The 14861-nt window shown below is 44.2% G+C and overlaps 1 protein-coding gene across 11 annotated transcripts in view; it reads right to left on the bottom strand.

Moving 5' to 3' along the window:
* Positions 1-14861, bottom strand: part of SLC44A3 (solute carrier family 44 member 3) — a 334651-nt gene that overhangs the window by 157670 nt on the left and 162120 nt on the right. For 8 of the 11 annotated variants that reach the window (XR_015254888.1, XR_015254889.1, XM_086717625.1 and 5 more), the window contains 2 exons: positions 8726-8781; positions 3246-3362 (listed from right to left, as the gene is read on the bottom strand). The gene's annotated coding sequence lies outside the window, so the exon portion shown is untranslated. Of the gene's footprint in view, positions 1-3245; positions 3363-5284; positions 5614-8725; positions 8782-14861 lie in introns of all 11 variants that reach the window. The other 3 variants (XM_086717624.1, XM_086717623.1, XM_086717626.1) reach the window with 3 other exon arrangements.

Here is a 14861-nt window from a genome sequence, read left to right as displayed (position 1 = left end):
AAGGCAGTATCGGCAGTCACTGTGTCCCCATCAGAAGCTCGTCTGGTAGTGCAGTTGCAGTGACACTAGTAGCCTCATGCATGGGCAAGAAGAAAGCCATGAAGGGCACAACCAGCCTGAGCAGAAACACCGACACTATGTTAGCCTCATTGTCAGGTAGGCTCTCCTCAGGTGGTGGCGGAGATGGGCAGCTATAGTGCCAGGTTCATATCGCACCAGCTTTGTCACCAGCATGGGAAGAGTATTCCTCTTCCCCAAGAGGACCCGTGAAAGTTCCAAGCTGATGCTCATCGGCCTTGCATGGGTCATGTGGTATGACTGTGACCTTGATTGGCCAGGCCTGGAGACAGGTGACCACTTTCAAGCTCTTGGACTGAGATTGGGGGGAGAGGTGATTCCCCAAGAACACCTGAGTTCCTATCATCTAGGAGGAGAACATGAGTGCTGAACAGCAAAAATCTCACATTTCCACATTTCCTGACTTACAAATATGTGATTGCGTGTAAGTTAAAGCCAGAACCTAAATGAAGAACCAGTCACTTAAGGCCTTCATGCAGCTGCCAATGTTCCTAGAAAGTGAAGGGGCCTCCCCTGACCTGTTCTGGCACATTTCTTAAGATGTAGTATGCTCAAGCACTCGGCTCTGGGAAAAATAACCACGTGATTAACAGACATATGGACTGGAAGCAGGGGGAAGGGCAGGCAGGAGGTTAAGAGAGAAGCCTCATGGGCAGTATTACTTAGCATAAAGGAGGAAATGAAGCAAGAACTGAAATCATGAGGTGGGTTTTTTTTCGTTTGTTCTTTGCAAAAAAAAAAAAAAAGATGCAGCATCTACGTTAATCTATAGCCTTATGAAAACCCAAGTAATTTCCGTTATTGTGATATTTTTAGGTGGCAGTGACCTTCTTGATTTCTTCTTTATCATTTTCTGATTTTTGAGTTAATCTAATATGGCAACAGATTCTTCCTGATCAGGTAAAGTTCCTCTCATTCTTCAATGGTACCTCTTCAAAGAATCTTTCCAGATTCATGTGGGGAAGGAGCTTTTTTCTGTCTTCCTTGTCAGCATTTCTGCTTTTGGACATGCCACTGTGGTAGCACTTGCTGTGTTGCACAGTGATTTCTTTCACCTGGACAAGAAGCTCTGTGAGAATTGAGGTGTGGTATTTGACTTCCCTGAAACACATAGTAGGACAACACTTCCTTCCATGTAGGGCTGCTGCCAGAATTACATCAGCTGATGAACAAAAAACACTTAGCATGTTGGGGTGCCTGGGTGGCTCAGTTGAGTGCCCGACTCTATATTTCGTCTTAGGTCATGATCCCAGGGTCGTGGGATCAAGCCCCGTGCTGGGCTCTGTGCTGGGCTTGGGGCCTGGAGTAACACAGTTCTGGTCTTAATCTGTTAGGCACCAAGGGACCAAATCCTATCTGCAACCGTAATGAGGATCCCTGACTCAAGATGCAAGTGATGAGGCAGTGAAAGAAATGCGGGGTATGTCCTTCTTGAACACGGGTTTGGACTCAACTGCCTGCACGGATCACTACCTTTCTTGGGAAATGGGCATGCATTTAGCGGATCTCAGAGCCAAAACAGTTTCTGCAGCTTGTCCTAGATGGAGTATCAAAAAAAAAACAAAACAAAAAAACCCCACCTATCCCAGGGCGCCTGGGTGGCTCAGTCGGTTGGGCATCCGACTTCGGCTCAGGTCATGATATCACCGTCTGTGGGTGCAAGCCCCGCATCGGGCTCTGTGCTGACAGCTCGGAGCCCGGAGCCTGCTTCGGATTCTGTGTCTCCCCCTTGCTCTTCCCCTCCCCCGCTCAAGCTCTGTCTCTGTCTCTCTCAAAAATAAATAAATCTTAAAAAAAAAAGTTTTTTTAATTAAAAAAAACCCAAAACCTATCCCTGTATGAGTAGATTTGGTTCCTCAGAAACTAATGAAACTAACAGGGAGACTTGAAGGCGATGTGTGAAGGGGGATGTAGAAATGAACTTGAGATAAGAGACCCAATTGGGCATTGTAATGTCTGTAATATACTTTAAAATATTTTACCACAGGCAGAGTGTTCTCATATACCAGAGTTACGTGATAGCCTAGGTACTATCATTTGTCCTAATTCAGAATTTACATCCTAAGGTGGAAAGCCAGCACTCTAATTAGGAAACCTGTATTCCAGAAACAGCTACTGCAAAAGCTTCCACTATCTTTATCTCTGATCAGCGACAATTTATCAGCTGACATAATTAATGTTAGAAATAGGTTTCTGCTGATGAAATTGGTGGCTTTCTAATTAGCATAATGGATGCTACCAATGCAGTTTCATCAGTGAGATTACTAGTGGCGAAGATAATGTGGATTTTAGAGTGGGTCCCTGCCCTAGCTTGACAAGAGTACAAAAAACTAGCTAGTCCTGTAGCTCTTAATGTTGCAATCCTATGTTCAGAGTTGAACTCCAAAGTTTCTAGTTGCTTGGTGCCTATAAGGTTAATTTAATTCTGCTCTTAGAATATTGTCATGCTTTTCTGAAACGGTGATGAGATGTCAGAAGCTGTAGCAGCCATGCCTTAACTATGAAGGACAAAGCTAACATGTTGAGTGTATTAATTTAGCCAATACTGCTCTGTGAAAGGGAGGTATATACAAAATGTCCTCCAAAGGCCAAAGGGGCTGTAAGACTGAAGAATAAGGCCAACAAGTACAGCTTATCAAGAAATGATTCATTAAAGGGACTTATGGACAGAAGCATGTCTTGGCTGGTGGCAAGAGGATATCTCTGCGACCCCACCTCCTGTAAGATCTGTTTTGACCTGTTTTCATAGCCTTAGAGACTGGGAGACCACCCAGGAGGAGAATGTTTGAGAATCATAGTCATATCTCCAGAGCAGATCAAGGATGTCATGCTCCAAGAGTGTACTTAAGGGTGTGGTTAAACAAAAAGGAAGAATTTGGGGGGTGGGTGCTGTGCTCAAGAAGGCTTCATGTCACAGAGGAGTCATCGCAGTGGATTTGTCCAAGATGACATCAATCTGGTTCACACAAATACTCCTTAACAAATTACCCCAAAACTTAATGGCTTAAAACAACAAAAATCTCTCATGGTTTCTGTGAGCCAGGAATTTGGGAGAGGTTCTGGCTTAGGAGTTTCCCATGAGGTTGCAAACACATGTTGGCTGGAGGTGTACTTATTTGAAGTTTTGACTGTGGCTGAAGGACCCACTTCCAAAATGGCTCACTCACATGCCTGGCAAATTGGAACTGCCTGCTGGCGGGAGGGCTGAGTTCCTCTCCATGTCAGCTTCTCCGTGTGGCACGGGCTTCCTCACAATATGTTGTCAAGGTTCCCAAGGAAGCATCCTGAAAGAGAGAGCCAAGTGGAAGCTGTATGCTTTCGGTAATCTGGTTTCACATAGCATCACTTCCACCTCACTCTGTTGATTAGGATTGACAGTCTACAACCCCTACAACATAGACACCACCTCTCGGTGGGAGGAACATCAGCCTCGTTGCATGAAAAACATGCCATAGAAGAAATATATAGGGGTGGCCATCTTGGGGAAATATCTGCCATACCGCCCTAGTCTGCTTGAGCTGCCATAAAAAATACAATGGGCTCTGTGGCTTGAACAACAAATATTAATTTCTCACAGTTCAGGAGGCTGTAAGTCCAAAATAAGGGTGCTCAGGTTTTTGGTGAGGGCACTCTTTTTGGTTGTCTTCATATGGTCTTTTCTTGGTATGCACACATGGAAAGAAAAATCCTGTGTCTCCTCCTCTTTTTTATTTTTATTTTTTTTTAATTTTTTTTCAACGTTTATTTATTTTTGGGACAGAGAGAGACAGAGCATGAACGGGCGAGGGGCAGAGAGAGAGGGAGACACAGAATTGGAAACAGGCTCCAGGCTCTGAGCCATCAGCCCAGAGCCCGACGCGGGGCTCGAACTCACGGACCGCGAGATCGTGACCTGGCTGAAGTCGGACGCTTAACCGACTGCGCCACCCAGGCGCCCCTCCTCCTCTTTTTTATAAGGGCATTAATCCCATAATGAGGGCCCCACCCTCATCACCTAATCTAGTCATGATTACCTCCTGAAGGGCTCACCTCCAAATACCATGACATTGGGGTTAGGGTTTCAACAGAAGAATTTTTGGCGGGGGGGGGGGTGGGGGGGTGGGGAGGACACAAACATTTAGTCCATAATATACAATAAGTAAAGATGGTAGAGAGAAAAGATAGAAAATGCTATGTCCTGGGAACCATCATCATGCTTCTAAAATAATCAACTTGGGAAGCATTTCAGGATGTCTCATTTCTAAGACAGTACATTTTCTTTATTGATTAATTTGGGTATTCTCTTAGTGTATTTTACATGGTATAAAAGCTAGAGCAAAAGACTGGGCTCAAATTTTCCTAAGGCCACTTAGATAATATGACTTGGTCTAAGCATTTAATCCCATCCACTTATTCAACAGATACTTATCAATGGCCTTCAATGTGTCAATCAGGTACTGTTTAAGATGCCAGGGATAGAATAGTGACTAAAACAGAAACTCCTGACATCATGTAGCTAACACTCTACTACGTGTTCTGTGGTCTCTGTGTGTGTGAGGGTGGTGGTGGTGTGAAAAGTGGCAACTGAGAAAGCAGATAAATAATTAAAATTATGTGAGTGGTGAGGAGTGCTGTGGAGAAAAATGAAGCAGGGAAGGAGGCTAAGGTGGCAGGGAACATCCTCATGAAAAAGGTGACATTTGAGTAAAGACTTGAGGGAAGTAAAGGAGTAAACCATGTGCAAAGGCCCAGGTGGGAACAGACCCGTGTGTCTAGGGAGCATTAAGAAAGTCAGTGTACCTGGGGACTGAAAAGAGTAGGAAATGGGGACAGAGAGCTCATGGGGAGGTTGGAAGAAATTGTATCACGATATGGGAAGCCATTAGAGCTTTTGATTAGAGGGTTAATATGATCTGACATACTTTTAATAGGATCACTTTAGCTGCTGTGTTGAGAATGAGATCGAAGAGGGGCAAGGGTGGAAGCAGGGAGGCTAGTTGGCAAGCTACCAAAATAACTCCTGTGAGGAACTATGTTGAAAGATTGGTAGCAGTGGTGGTGGCAAGAAGAGGTCAGATTCTGGATATGTTTTGTGAGCATTTTCTGACCGATTGGGAATGGGGTACGAGAGAAAGAGAGGTGGCAAGGATGACCACAGGTTTGGGCCTGAGCATTTCTAACAAGAGTGTTTCAGATTTCTATTGCTGCATAACTAGTCACGTCCTACCTTGGTGGCATAAACAACAGCAACATTTGTTTTGCGCACAAATCTGCAGTTTGGGTAGCGCTCTGAGGGAACAGCTTGCCTCTGCTCACTCAGTGTCAGCTGAGGCAGCTCCAACGTCGGGGGCTTGTTTCTTCTGAGAGTTCGCTCACTCACATATGTGGTGGTTGATGCTGATTGTTGGCCACATCTATATGTGGCCTTTCCATGTGGCTGCTTGGCTTCCTCATGCCTTGGTGTCTGGGTTCCAAGGTTCCAGGGGTGCGTCACCTCAGAAAGAGAGAGAGCCAGGTGGAGCTTGTACCAAAAACTTCTTCCCTGAAAAGTATTTTCTTAATTCCAGCATAATTAAAATACAGTGTTTTTATTAGTTTCCGATGCACAATGTAATGATTCAACAATTCCATACATTACTCAGTGCTCATCACGATAAGTGCACTCTTAATCCCCTTCACCTATTTCACCCATCCCCCCACCCACCTTCCCTCCGATAACCATCAGTTCTCTATATTTAAGTTTTTGGTGGGGCGCCTGGGTGGCGCAGTCGGTTAAGCATCCGACTTCAGCCAGGTCATGATCTCGCGGTCTGTGAGTTCGAGCCCCGCGTCGGGCTCTGGGCTGATGGCTCAGAGCCTGGAGCCTGTTTCCGATTCTGTGTCTCCCTCTCTCTCTGCCCCTTGCCCGTTCATACTCTGTCTCTCTCTGTCCCAAAAATAAATAAATGGTGAAAAAAAAAAATTAAAAAATTAAGTTTTTGGTGTCTCTTTCTTTCTTTGTTCATTTGTTTCATTTCCTAAATTCCACATGAGTGAAATCATATGGTATTGTCTTTCTCTGACTGACTTAATTCAGTTAACATTATGCTATCTAGATCCATCCATGCTGTTGCAAATGGCAAATTTTATTCTTTTCATGTCTGAGTAGTACTCTATTGCATATATATACCACATCTTTCCAGATCTTTTTTTTTAAGTTTATTTATTTATTTTGAGAGAAAACATGAGCACAGGAGGAGCAGGGGTGGGGAGAGAGAGAGAATATCACAAACAGGGTCCACACCTGTGGAGCCTGAGGTGGGGCTCGAACCCACGAACTGTGAAATCATGACTGGAGCCAAAATCAAGAGTTGGACGCTTAACCAACTAAGCCACTCGGGTGCCCCTATACCACATCTTTATCCTTCATCTGCCAATGGACACTTGGGTGGCTTCCATATCTTGGCTATTGTAAATAATGCTGCAATAAACAGAGGAGTACATATATCTTTTGAATTAGCGTTTTTGTATTCTTTGGGTAAATACCCAGTAGTGGCATTATTAGGTCATATGGTAATTCCTATTTTTTATTTTTTTGAGGGACTTCCATACTGTCTTTCACAGTGGCTGCACCAGTTTGCCTTCCCACCACAGTGCAAGAGGGTTCCTTTTTCTCCACATCCTTGCCAACACTTGTTGTTTCTGTGGCTTTGATTTTAGCCATTCTGACAGGTGTGAGGTGATATCTCATTCTGGTTTTATTTGCATTTCCCCGATGATGAGTGAGGTTGAGTAGCTTTTCATGTGTCTATTGGTCATCTGAATGTCTTCTTTGGAGAAATGTCTGTGCATGTCTTCTGTCCATTTTTTAAAATTTTTTTTTTTCAACGTTTTTTACTTTATTTTTGGGACAGAGAGAGACAGAGCATGAACAGGGGAGGGGCAGAGAGAGAGGGAGACACAGAATCGGAAGCAGGCTCCAGGCTCCGAGCCATCAGCCCAGAGCCTGACGCGGGGCTCGAACTCACGGACCGCGAGATCGTGACCCGGCCGAAGTCGGACGCTTAACTGACTGCGCCACCCAGGCGCCCCTCTTCTGTCCATTTTTTAATTGGGCTATTTGGTTTTATGATGTTGATTTGTATAAGTTCTTTATATATTTTGGATACTAATCCTGTATTAGATTTGTCATTTGTAAATATCTTCTCCCACTCAGTAGGTTGTCTTTTAGTTTTGTTGATTGTTCCCTTTGTTGTGCAGAAGTTTTTATACTGATATAGTCCTAATAGGTAATTTTTGCTTTTGTTTCTCTTGCTTCAGGAGACATACCTAAAAAAATGTTGCTATGGCTGATGTCAGAGAAATTACTGCCTGTGCTCTCATCTAGAATTTTTATGGTTTCAGAGGTCACATTTAGGCCTTTGATCCATTTTGAGTTTGTTTTTGTGTATGGTATAAGAAAGTGGTCCAATTTCATTCTTTTGCAGAATTCTTTTGCTGTCCAGTTTTCCTAACACCATTATTTAAGGAGACTTTTTCCATTGCATATTCTTGCCACCTTTGCCAAAGATTAATTGACCATATAATCATAAGTTTATATCTGGGCTTTCTGTTCTATTGATCTATGTGTCTATTTTTGTGCCATTACCATATTGTTTTAATTACTATAGTTTTGTAGTGTATCTTGAAATCTGGGATTGTGATACCTCCAGTTTTGTTCTTCTTTTTCAAGATTGATTTGGCTGTTTGGGGTCTTTTGTGTTGCCATACAAATTTTAGGATTATTTATTCTAATTTTGTGAAAAATGCTGTTGGTATTTTGTGTATCAAACTTATGACATCACTGTGGAAGTCTTGCCTCACTTCTGCAACATTATGCATCAAGGCAATTACAAAGTTCTGCCAAGAGTCAAAGAGAGGGAAATAGACTCCATCTCTTGATGGGGAAATGGCAAGAGCACATGTGAGTGGATATATTGTTGTGTGATTTATTTTTGGAAAAAATAAATAGAATAAAATAAATGAAATAGATCTTCTACAGACAAAGTGACATATTTATTGACATGAAGAAGGTTGGAGTGGGGTGAGATCAGAAGCCGATATTAGGAGTTTGAGATAATTCTGACATGCCCCTTGACCTTTGTTTTCTTTTTTTAAAAAAATGTTGATTTATTTATTTTGAGAGAGAGAGAGAGAGAGAAGAATGAGAGAGATCAGGGAAGGGGGAGAGAGAGAGAGAGAGAGAGAGAGAGAGATGTGGGACTTGATCTCATGAACCGCAGCATCATGACCCAAGCCAAAATCAAGAGTTGGATGGTTTAACCAACTGAGCCACCCAGGCACCCCATCCCCTTGCACTTTCAAATGGAGAAGTCAGATAGGTAGGTGGATATGTGAATTTTGAGGTCAGGGAGTGTCATCAGTGTTAATATTTAAAATCAGAAAGGCAGATAATATGACAAAGGAAGTGAGTGTAGATAGAATGTGATCCAAGGATTCAGTTCTGGGGCACCCCGACATTTAGCAGCAGGAGAATGTGGGGATTAGGAGAGAATGGGGATATGGTTTGGTACCCTGGAAGCCAGGTGAGAGCGGTATTGGAGGAGGAGGCAGTGGGCCAGATTTTTCAAAGTCTTGCAGTTTATGATTCTGTGATGATAAACACCTGAACAGGTATTAGTTTTCTTACCTCATGCTGTTAGGCTCCATCAATCCAAATTCTTGTCTCTGTTGGACCAGAAGCTTCTGAAAGGCAAGGATACTGGCATTAGTCATCTCTGGACCCTCTAAGAAACTATCATCATGTTTCCCACACAATCGATACTTAATAAGTGAGGGTGAACAGAAACTGACAACAAAGAGACACATGTGAGTTGAAATTCCTTAAAAGGGCCGTTATAAGCTTGAGAAAATATTCTCATTATTTGTGGTAGTTATGTTTCATAAAGTTTCTATGAACGTTGAATTAGCAAACACTGAACCACCCTTTCAATGTAAATACAGGGTTAGATTCCTGTGATCCTCTGGTCACAGCGGTTTCCTCCACCCGTCAATATATAACCTTGTTTTATGTATGTTTCTGTTGAAAGACACCTTATTATATATACTATTGATTCATTAACATTGAACTTGCGGCAAACAGCACCGTAACTCATGCCTGCATGGCGTCTAATGCATGTATTCTCTCCATAAGGCCCCTTAGAGCTTGGAGCTTTGCAATCTTGGCCAGCACGTCAGCACATCACTTGGGAGTCATTTTAAACCACGAAATCACCAGGAAAAGACACCAAAATGTGAAAAACGTGACACTAAATAGACTGTGAAAAGGATGTTTATTTATAGGAAGAGAGTGGAAACAAGAAGGTAGAGCATACTGTTGTTGGAACTCAGTGGTGTTGCTCAGCTAGAAAGCCAGAAAGCAGTGCAGTGGGCGCCTCAAATTTCATGCTGTCTCTAGTGAGCGCAGAAGAATAGGGAGCACTGATTTGGGGAGAACAGATACATTCTAGCCACTGGCACATTTGCAAATATGGAATCTGTGAATCATGAGGATGACTGGATCTACCTTGCGTTAAACTGAATGTAAAGGGCCAAAGAACAAGGGTTTCATAGCTTTCACCTCAGTACATCCATTTGGAAGGGGTCATAACTTCAGTACATTTTTTCTTTCTTTCTTTCTTTCTTTCTTTCTTTCTTTCTTTCTTTCTTTCTTTCTTTCTTTTAATTTTAACTTTCAAGATGTCATTATTACTTTGCGCCTTAACGCCTTACACAAATAACTCAAATTATAGTTCATTTTGATCGCATTAATTTGAAGTCAGATTTTATTTCTTTGAAAATGGCTTTACATTTCTGAGCCTACCCACTTTGGTCAGCCTTTTCTGCCTCTATTCCCATTAAGTGGATGGTCTGAACAGGTTTTTCTATTTGGGTATTGAGGTAACTGAACAGAATAAGTTGGGGTCCTCACTTAATGTTCTTGGGGAAGACAGGCTCCTGCAGACAGAGACTGTGTTTCAGGGTCTAACTTTGCTGTGGGTCACAGCCAACTCCATCTAGGATTCCACCATAGCACAGAGGTGTTTGCCTGTGCAGGCTTTCAATACCGTGTCAGTGGCAATTTGCAGAAATTCCGTGCAACATTCAAAAGCCCATGAATGGGCCAGGTAGTTGAGAGTTGGGAAAAGCACAAACTGAATAATAGTATTTATGAAGACTGGACCAGAATAGTGCTGGCTCCCCCAGTAGAGGTGATCACTTCCCTCCCTGAAGATGCTATGAACGTCCCATGAAGGAAAACAGACCAGATGTGGCTTTAAGGGAGAAAATATCTTGATCTTTTGGTTTTAATAAGCAATTCCCTAAATAGCTAAATTAAATTTAAGAAGAAAATGGAAAACAAAACTCCAATGCCCTTTAAAAATGCCCTTATAATTTTCCATGGGACAATTTTTTATACAGTTAAGGAAAAGCAAATTTGTTACCTTTTCTGGCAATCTCAAACTCTTTGGTTTCTGATTCCTAAAAAAATTATTTAACTCATTGAAGAGTAATGTGGCTGACTGATCAAATGCCCACTGCCTGCTTGGAGCTGGGGATCCCTCTGGAGAGGCTCAAGGGCACCCCCAAGGGCCTGGCTCTGAGTGCAGTTCCTGTCGGAAGCTGCCTCAAAGCAAATGCAAGATAAGCCAGGAGCTTCTGTGGGGAAGACGGCAGCATCCATCTTGCCATTAGGCTGATCAGTTTTCCTCTGCCTCCTCTTTCCTTAAAACGTTGTCTTCCCGCCAAGATAATGTCCAGGCTTACACAAATGCGAGAAGTGAGGCAGAAAGCCACTGCACTTGCTTTGCCTAGAAATTAATCTTGAACTCTCAGAGGAGCACTTAATATCCTGTGGAAGCAACACTCTCCAAATACAGCAGCCCTGCCATTCTGGGGGCCAGATTGCCATTGACCTTGATTTCCCAGCTATGAAAGATTTTGGAAAAGGCCTTTGAGGAAAAGGCAGTCACAAAGCCCATCCACTTTCCTTGGGCCAGAGCGCCAGACAGATTAAGGAGGAGGTCCCCAGAAAGGTGCAGCCACTGGTTTTGAAGGAGTGCTAAAACCCCACTGGAATAAACCAGAAGTGTGGGATCAGTTAACTCAGGTTTCACTTGCAACTATTCCTATGGGTGGAAGAGGTTCCTTAATGCAGACTTCACCGTTGTCGGTCTTTCCAGGGAAGCCTTCCTTTTTGCGATGTCTCCGTGCAAGCAGTGGGGCACGGCTGCAGGCGGACCTGTCTCCCTGCCACCTGTGTGCACGCGCAGAGATGAGTCACGGTCAGCTGGCCTGTGAAGCTGAGTAATGCATAACGCCTGAGATACTGTTCCTTGGAAGTGAGGTGTTCTTTATTATTCGCTAACTGAATGAGATGTTCTTTAACATGCCTCACAAACACAGTCTGACGTAGAAAACTGCCCACAATAAATGTGTGCAGCCATTTCCTGTTTCGAATATAAAGAAAGAAATATGTGATTTTTACTCGTAGAAGTTTCTCACTGCCCACTCGTGTTGAACAAACATGTCTTCAAGGAGAGCAACATTAACTATCTTAAGGGACCTGTTTCTCTGTCGGGCCCTCCTGGTCTGACCCGGTTCAGAGGTCCTCTTCCGATCCTCGACGGTCAGGGGTAGATGATAGCAAGTCACAGATCCAGTTTACAAAAGCCAGGTGTTCTGGTGAGCGAAAGCTTTCTTGTTTTCAAGCTAGGGTGGCCAACCACCGTGGTTTTTCCTGGACTGAGAGTTTTCAGTGTTAAGCCCAGGAAAGTCCCTGGATGAGTCGATCACCGTATTTCAGGCCAATTTGTGCCTAGGGAAGCCGCAGAGTAAAGGACTTGCCAGCGTGGGCTCTGGAGCTGACTGCCTGAGTTAGGACCACTGTCCATTATTTAACTTGCCATGTAACCGTGGGAGAGTTACTTAACCAGCTCCTCAGTTTTCACACCCCAAACCTGGGAAAAATAACATCTCCCTTTTAGGGATGTCGTGAAGCCAAAATGAAATCATTACGTACAGTGTTCCTCCGTGAGCCGCACACATAGGAAGGGCTCATAAATGCTGGCTATTTTTGTTGCAATCGTTATTATTTGAAGGTAAAACAGTAGCAGTGAAGTGGGCCACCCGTGGGAAAAATGGCAACTAATATACCTGAGGTCAGCCCAGAGCTATCAAGAGGTGGTCAAATAACATTCATGACAGCTTGAGAAGACACGAAAGCACAGGAATGTGTTCTTCTGTTTGGAAACTGTTGATCAAAAGTGGATTTTACTTTGAAAAGTTTTGGTGCCTTTAGGGGCAAGTTTCCATTATCTGGGAAATCCGGGCAGATGGATTTCTTGGCTAGGGGAGGCGTAACTCCAGGTGTGCTCAAGGCCCCGCAGGCTTCCTAAGTGCCCTCGATGCGGAAGCAGATGCCAAGGGGAGCCTGTGGTGCGTTGGCTCCTCCTGGGGCACAGGATCAGGCTGCAGACCCTTGGCATATGCTGTGGAAAATCTTCCCACACCGGCACCGGGGCTCCAGACACATGTGTTTTAGATCAGTGTTAATCGAGTCAGCTTCTGAAGCTCTTACTTCCTGTCATTTGGCCTGCAGAATTTTGCTGAGTCATTTGACCTCATGCATCTTCTAAAACAGTAGTCACATGACCAGAGGAAACTGCTGTGGGCACACAGCTTGCCTATGGGCACGTAGTTTTGCAAACTTAACCCAACCAACATGCGGAGATCACACACTGCCATGCCCTGCATTGAATTAGGGACCTGGAACTTACTGGGAGCAGCAGGGCCCGGCTTGTCCTCAAAGCACTGGCTTTCTAGTGGGAAGGACAGGTGCATATTCTAGGACTACAGGCCAGACCCTGAAAAGTTTTATGAACAAAAACATAAACTGTGTGACTGGGTGGCGCAGATTAATTCATTCTGACTAGGAGAATCACAAAGAAAGGCACACCCAGCTAGGGGAGAACACCTAGGACTTGGACAAGCTGAGAAAGGGGAAGAAAGTTTGGACAGAGGGTATGCAGAAGCCAGAAAACATAGGCAGGTTCCCAGGGTCATGTTGGGCACCCAGCATGCTGGATTGGACCACAGGAAGCACAAAGGGGGTTCGGTGGGAGATCAGTTGGGCCCGCTCATAGGGAACGGAGTGAATACACGAACCTAGAGTCTACACTTTCTTCCATATGCAAGAGGAAAGGCTTTGGAGCAAGGGAGTGATAGGATCACAGCAAGGCCTTAGAACATGACTTGGTCAAGGAAGGAATCTGTGGGCGGATAAATGCAGGCGGCAGGAAGGCAGGGGAGGGCAGAGGTCTTAGTCCCACAAGGCAGGTAAGAGTTGATGAGACCTGAACTTTGGAAATGGCAGAAAGAATGGAAGGGAAGGAAGAGAAGACGCTAATGGAAACTTTGGGAGGGAGAAAGAGAGGATTTAACCTCCATTTCTCTGCACCAACCCCAAGGTGGGCACTGAGCCGGGAGGGGCAGCAAGGAAAGGAAGAGCAAGTGAATAACAGTCTGGGTAGAGCGGCAAAGATCACAGGTTGCAGAGCTGAGGGGAAGGGAGTTGGTTAGCCTACAAAAAAGGGCTGAATAGCACCTTAGTGACAGCTTGTCTGTACAGGAGAGACACCAATCACAGCTGTTTCCCGGTCTCCTCAGAAAAAGGCTCAAGTTAAGGTCTGGAGAGTTTAAAGGACATATTAAGACAGAATTTCCAAATGGAGAAAGAGAGGCCAATAGCAGGAAGTGTTTTAACTTCAGGATGGTTTTGTTTCTGAGCTTCAATCTTTGCGCCACTGCCTGGACATGGGAAGAGGTTCCTCCTTCTATCTCCCTTCCAGAAAACCACCTCAGTCCCGCCTTGGTCAGTGGTTTCCTCTTTGACCGGAAAAGTCAGCATCACTGTTACTTTAAGGAAAAACAAAAAGCACTGGATATGAATTCACCTTTGGAGATAATTGTACAAAATTCCTTTGTTAATTTTCAATCGGCATACTGAAAGTAACAGGTGTAAGTGGGTTTATGACGGTATTCACTATCAAAATCAAGTCCCTGAATTGGCTCATAACAGAATGCCACTTCAAAGCAGCTGTGGCAGGAAAAAGGGCATATTGCAAGGTTGTGGGGGCTTTGGGGTCACCCAAGACAGGAAGTGACTGAGAGCTGAGAGTCACTGAGCCCCAAGAGCCCCAGTCAGTCCTGGCTTCTGCCTCTCCCTGAATCAGCTGCCTTCTCTCTCTCTGCAGGATGACCTTCACCACTTCAGCCATCCCGTCCCGCAACACCTGAATGGCCCGTGCACAGGTTACAGGACCAGAGAAGGCCAGTTCATGTCTATTTATCTTAATTCTGATCTCCTGGGGACTCTGTCTCACCTAGGTGAACAAGGCCATATAGCTCAAGCATAGCTGCTAAACGTTGTGCACTACTATGGACAGAGCAGGGGCGGTTGGGCGGTTCTCAGGGAAGAGTGCCATGAGCTGGACAGCCACCTTCTGATGCCCCTTTAAAAATCATGACAGGATCAAACCTCTCATCCTGCATGGCAGAATATTTGAAATGTAGAGACTAGGAATATGTTCATAAAGATAAAGAACTTCTGGCACAAAAATCACTGAGAAAAATCATCATCCAGAATTGTAGAATCACATGATGCAATTACATCATTTATTAATGTGGTCAGCAAAGAAAGCATTGACCAGCCTTTGGCACTCTTGAAACTTAGGAAGAGTGAACCAGTCGTTACCATTCTATGGATACACAGGAACCACCACTTC

This window comes from Puma concolor, chromosome C1 (genome assembly GCF_028749965.1).
Source record: "Puma concolor isolate L17-30 chromosome C1, mPumCon1.1.hap2, whole genome shotgun sequence".
Classification (NCBI taxonomy): Eukaryota; Metazoa; Chordata; class Mammalia; order Carnivora; family Felidae; genus Puma; species Puma concolor.
The sequence above is the reverse complement of the archived record's forward strand: the minus strand, read 5'-3'. Positions and strand labels throughout refer to the sequence as shown.